The following is a 6363-nucleotide window of genomic DNA, read 5'->3' as shown; positions in this document are numbered from 1 at the left end:
ATCAAAAAAAATAAAATCTACCAAAAAAAAAAAAAAAAACTAAGGAAAAGAACAAAGGGGACTGAATGGCCAGATTTGAAGGCGAGGAGCTCTCAGGAGGTGCAGGGGTCAGGAAGTCATCAGGCTGGTTTGAGAACCACCAGTGAGAGATACAGGTGCCTCAGGACCCAAGAGGATTCTGGCAAGGGTAAGTTAACTGCTTTTTTTGGGGGGAAGTAAAAGAGTGCTTATTTATTTATTTATTTATTTTTACAGAGAGTTTATTGTCAAGTTGGTTTCCATATAACACCCGGTGCTCATCCCCACAAGTGCCCTCCTCCATGTCCATCACCCCCTCCCCCCAACTGCTTTCTGAATTTAATGCATGAATTAGAGTCCTGGGGAGCAAAACGCGATCATAAATACAGCCCAAGTTCTGCTTTTTGCACAGAGTAAACGCAAGAAAGCAGCAATGGAAAGAGATACAGAATGACCTGGAATTCTCAGCACCGGTCTGCAGCCTTCCCCATCGTACATACGGCATCTTCCACACCATGTTTTCTAACTGTAATGGTTGCTCTTTTCCAGCTGCCACAGCGACACAAAATATTAAACCTCTTGAGACCTGTCAGCTGCATTTTAGAAATTTCCCTGCGTACCAAGAGTGCTACCTGAATCTTGGGGACGGTAGGACTGTCAGCCTGAGTGGCGGGGTGCTTTACAGGAAGGACTTCACTTCTCTGCTCTGAGGCCTTGGGCCTCAGGGCGTCTCAGGCCTCTCCTCCATCCTCCACTTTGTAATAACATCGGGTTGGGCACACGCTGCAAATTCACCCTTGGGGCTGGGTGCAGAGGGCCCAGCCCAGAAGGACATGGGGTCAGTGGGCGGGGCAGTTCGCAGGGAGCAAGATCGGGGCCTTCTGTACAAGGGAGATCACTGTGACCTGACTCCCGAGGCCTGTGGCTGCCTTCAAGGTGTGATGCAGGCAGGGACGTGTTGTCAAGGACCAGGGTGGAGGGGGCTCCCTAAGGGGCCTGGCGAGGCCCCCCCCAGAACCAGAAATGGGTACCTGTTACCTCCAAGGAAAAACAAACCTAATGCTGAACGAACAAAAAAGGAAAAGGGGAAGGAGAGCACTGACTGGTGCAGCACCTGCTGCAGGCCCAGGGCACACCTGTCCTCCTGAGTCCTAGGGGTCAGTGGGAGGCAGGCGCTGCCACCCCAGTTCCACCCTCAGAGACTTAGGGCCCACATGGCTTTGCCTGAAGCCCCTTGGCTACTCAGCGGTGGGGTCGAGTTTAGGGCATCTCTGACAGCGGCCACTTGGGTGGTGGGGGGCGCATCTGCCTTCCTTTGGGGAGCTGCTCTTGCCGGGGGACACATGTATTCTCCCATCTCAGGTAGGGCAGGCCACCTTGATGATAGCATGCTCTTACATTCAGACAGGGGAGCTTGCACACACATGCAGCCTCATCTACAGCACATGGGAAACGTGAGCAACACAGAGGGGAGTGAAGGGGGTGTCTGGGCCGGCTTGGTGGGCTCTCTGCAGCCCCAGGCCAGCGCAGCCGCACACTACACTTGGGGAGGGAGTCAGCTATTAAATGGTGTGTCCACTGTCTGCCGAGTCTCATGGCCACATCTGAGAAAGGGGAAGACATGCCTGGAGTCTGACTTGTTCTTACAGACAGAATTAAATCCTAAATCGGGGACGTCTGGGCGCCTCAGTTGTTAAGCATCAGACTCCTGGTTTTGGCTCAGGTCATGATCTCACGGTTCAGGAGTAAAGCCCTGTGTCGGGCTCTGTGGTGGCACTGCAGGGCCTGCTTGGGATTCTCTTTCTCTGCCCCTCTCCCCGCTTGTGCATGCACACACAACACTCTCTCAAAATAAACACTGAAAACAAATTGCACAGAATTCACCCAGGGCTGGCCCCTGCCCCTCCCTCGCAGAGTCCTGGTCCCCAGTCCTGGGAGTGGCCGCAGAAATGAGCACACATGCACCCTGGCATTCATCTCTGAGGAAAAACAGTACAGAGCAGGAGCTGAGGCATCCTGTTTCCTCTTCTGTCATGACATCATCTGCCTTTTCTGTCCTCATTTTACTAAGATACTTTGTCTCATCTGCATATTGCTGGCAGTAGCTACTTGTCTTTTTGGGGATGAATTCGGGAAGCCTGGGGCCTCCTGGGACTCCTCCTCGTCCTGTGCTCCCTGCCGGGCACCGTCCCGCTGTCAGGGGCCCAAAGAGCAAACACTGTCCCCGTGGTGCTCTCCTAAGGCAGGCCATCACTGATGGTGCAACTCCTTCCTTTTTGAAACCTGCTTTGGTCCAGCATTTCCCTTCCGGCATTTTTCCATTCTGAGCCAATGCAGCTGTCTTTACAGCCTTAGGGACTTTTCCATCTAGCAGTGCCGGTGCCTCTTCTAAAGCTGCGCCAGTTGGCACCTCTCATTCTTGTTTGCTCTTCTTTAAGCACTTGGACTCTTTGTGGTTTTTACCTTAGAATTTCATGCCTGTCTTCTCTGCCATGGGATGGGCACCACGAGGGCAGCTCTGCTTGTTTTGTTCTCTGCAATACTCACTGCGCGCAGTGGGTGCCTGGCACTCGCCCGAGCTGAGCCCAGCATCAGCCCCGGCTTTGTTCCCCACTGGCTTACAAGCTCGTCTTTCTTATCTACTGCCCCACCCCAACTTTACTTGTACTTCCTCAGTGGTCTTAATTTTCCTGCACTTTCAGGATGCCTTACTGAACCTACCCACCGGACACTCCTGCTGGTAACTCTCGAGCTGTGGGTCCACCCCTGACCACCATCAAGTGCTGTCACCAGGGCCTTGTTCTGCTTTTTTGTTCCCAGCCTTTTCTAGCACTTGCTCCATTTTTGAGTCCTCTAGGGCAGAAGCATGATGCTACCCACGGGAGGGTGACAGGGAAGGTGCTGGGTAGCCCCACCCTTGCTTACTCCAAATAGGCAAATTGTGATTTCACAAAAGGGTTCTGGTGACTAAAATATTTGAAAATCACTGCTGTGTCGGATGTGTGCACACAGCAAAGACTTTCAAAAGCTCTTACAAAAAACAATTCCTAAAAAAATGTCAGCACTGGATCCCTGTAGCTGGTTTCCCACATCCCCATCCATGCCCCGCTTGCACTAGTGTCCTTCTCCCCCCGGGGTGGCTGGCTCAATCTCAGAAACTCTACATCTTCTAGCCTATAAGCCAGCTGGCTCCCCACGGAATGGGAATACTTTAGTGTGGAAGTAGTGCTAAGGAAGGAAGTAGAGGCAAGGTCTAGGGTTTAGAAGGGGAAAAAGGGGAGCAAGGATTTCTGGGAGTGGTAATGGAGCCATGGGTCCCTGATTCCCCTAGGTGGTTTGTCAGCTTGGTGACCCTCTGTGAGGAGACAGCTAGCTCATGTGCCCATGCTGCCCATCTGCAGCTTGGGCCCAAAACTTTTGGGCCTGGTGTTCACGTGCCCGGGCCCCTGCACATCTCATCCCCTCTTTCACACCCAAGACATGACTTCCCTGTCCTCCCACTATTTCCACAGCTGTTAAGAGGCTTTGTCACCCTTCAGTCTTACTAAAAAAGGGGCGATGGCTTCCCTGCTCTTCTGGCCAAGAAATGAAAAGAGAAAAGCATCTCTATACCCAACATGTGATGGATCTTGTGTTCCCATCATCTTATGGCCTCCCCCGGACTCCATGGGCCATCTTGCCCAACCTTGCAAACCCAGCTGATGACACCGCTGCATGGGAAGAACACTCAAGCCCCACGGATCAGTACTTCACGACAGACTTCTGGGCATCACCTCAATCAGGGCCTCACAGAGACAGGCATTCTGCTCATTTCCACTTCTCAGGCTGCTTCTTCCTTTTTCTTGACAGAGGCCCTGTTTCCCACTTGACCTGAAAAAGACCTGTCATGGGGCACAGCCTCTTTCCATTTCCTCCTCTCTACATTTCCATCAAAGCACTTTGGTCTTCAGCTTTCCTTGGTGCCAGGCTCCGAAAAGGAGCCCCTTGTGCCATGTCCTACTTGACCCACCCCTTACCTGGGCCTCGGCCCTGTGAAGCCCAGCAACACTGTCCTGTCTATCCCTCCTCAGACTCAAATATGGTCAAGCCACCTACAAAAAGCCTTCCCCTCATACTCCCCTGTGGACACACCCGGTCCCTCTCCCTCCTGCATACTTGAGGTTCCAGGTGGGTCTACACCTGCCTCCACCTTGTCTGTAACCCTGTGACCTGGGCTTGGCTTCTGCTCTTCTCAGAGAGCTAGCTGCTCTGTGACCACCGGTCAGCTCTGAACACTCTGGTTCTGATTAAATACAGAAAACCAAGATGTGAGTCTATGCTGCCAGCTGGGATGGCTGCACTACTGCTAAGGTAAGGAGCTCCTCATAATTAATGCAGAAAAAATATAATTACTAATACCTTGTGCTGAATAAGGAAGACGATCATGATAATCGATTTCTGTAGGATGTGGACAAAACAAAGGGTGTTAATCTCTCAGAGGGAAAGTGAATGTGATCATCCCATGAGCGTTTCAAATACCTATCAATTTAGGTGAGATCAGCTCACTTCCCTGAAGAAAGTTTCAGACAGGTGCTCCCTCTCAGGTGAACAGAAAGTTCGGTTAGCAGACAAAAACAAATAAATCATTTAGGAAGATCTTCCACTTACTACTTGTTTTGAGTTACTAGGCTAGAAACTTAAAATATATTTGTATAATCTTTACGACATGCAAGGTTCCAATTTACAGTCAAAGGTCTGGGCATACGGGCTGAAGCACAGAGCAGTACAATGACTGGCCGGAAGCCAGCTGCAGTTATAAGCAGAGGGCAGGTTTTGGACCCAGATTTATGGGCCCAAAGCCTGTATTCTTTCTACACCACCAAACCAGAAAAATTTCCAGTGTTTCTGGCCTGTAAATAAGTCACTGTATGACGCCCCAAATTAAGAAGAACCAAATGTCTGAGAGTCCCTAATACATTCATGACATCCTGACCTGAGAAAAGAGGCTGCCAAGGACACCTGCCCTGGCAGCAGTGGCTGAAGTGTAGGAAGATGAGAAGAGATGCACATGGGTGCTGTGTCAGGACTCCCAGCACTGCCTTCTTCCCCCCTCTATAGCCAAGTATCTGAAGAACAATCTGGAAAACCTGATGGAGTACTAAAATCCCACTGACCTCCAGAGCACCAGCTTATGGTTCTATCAGTGATTACTGTAAGCAAAGTCAAAATACAAACACACATACTTGGGAAGCATTGTAATAAAGGCATAGACGATTTCATATTTTCACATATGAAATTCCAATTAAACTATACATGCACAGTACTATGTTATTTTGGTAACACAGGGACACAATTTAATGATTCTAATTTTTTTGTAGTTTTTTTTTTTTTACAAGTCAGGTGCCATAAACATTCAAATAATCCATCTTTTAAAAAGTACGTTTACAACATCAAAAGAATTAAGATGAAATATAAACCTTTCTACTTACAATTTTTATACAGATTAACCAAATCACAAATACCACAAATAAATGTTAAATTGTAACAATATAATGAATAAACATTCAGATTCTTAATAAAATCTTCCTTTAACATTTTTTTTAACTTACCATTATACTAAATAATCTATGCAGAGTTTTGGGGTACAATACCAAGAAGGCACCAACAGTACAAAGCAGTTACAAAGCAGTTTCAGAACTTTCTCGAGTGCTCTACACGGATAAACAGCACAAAAAAGGCAACGAGCTTCAGGTAAACCTGGTGCAACCCAGAGAATTAATTCCCTCTGGATTCTCAGTCGTTTCCGATCCATGATGCCGAGCTGGATTACAGTGAGAGAAACCACATACCTACTGTTACATGCTTCTCATCCGCACTATAGGAGTTATCATATTTCAAACACCAGCAGGACAATTTTAAAGCATAAATGCTTTAAAAATGTATAAGCAAAAGGATTACTCAGATTTTCAAAACCACTACATTTACAAAAATATTTCCCTTAAACTTGGGATTGCTCCAAAACATTGATTTACAAATATAAAAGTATTATGGAAGGACCCAAAGCATGTGTGCATATGTATGTGTGTATTAACATACTGTTACCATACTATATAAAAGTTACCAATTTAAAAACCGTATTAACATATAAGCAAATAAAGGTAAAACAGTCTCCTCTGAATGGTCTGAACATTATGTGGCATGTGGCGTGGGCAGTATACCTTGGTGACTCCTTATGTAGACTGAGCCACTGACGAGCCACGTGTGGCTCCAAAAGCTGACAGGACCCTCCACACCCATTGCCTGTGCCTGCAGCAGCAGGACTGTGGCCACACCACGCACTGTGTACTGCGCACAAACACCACGATA

This window comes from Crocuta crocuta, unplaced genomic scaffold, assembly GCF_008692635.1.
Source record: "Crocuta crocuta isolate KB4526 unplaced genomic scaffold, BGI_CrCroc_1.0 scaffold344, whole genome shotgun sequence".
Classification (NCBI taxonomy): domain Eukaryota; kingdom Metazoa; phylum Chordata; class Mammalia; order Carnivora; family Hyaenidae; genus Crocuta; species Crocuta crocuta.
The sequence above is the reverse complement of the archived record's forward strand: the minus strand, read 5'-3'. Positions refer to the sequence as shown.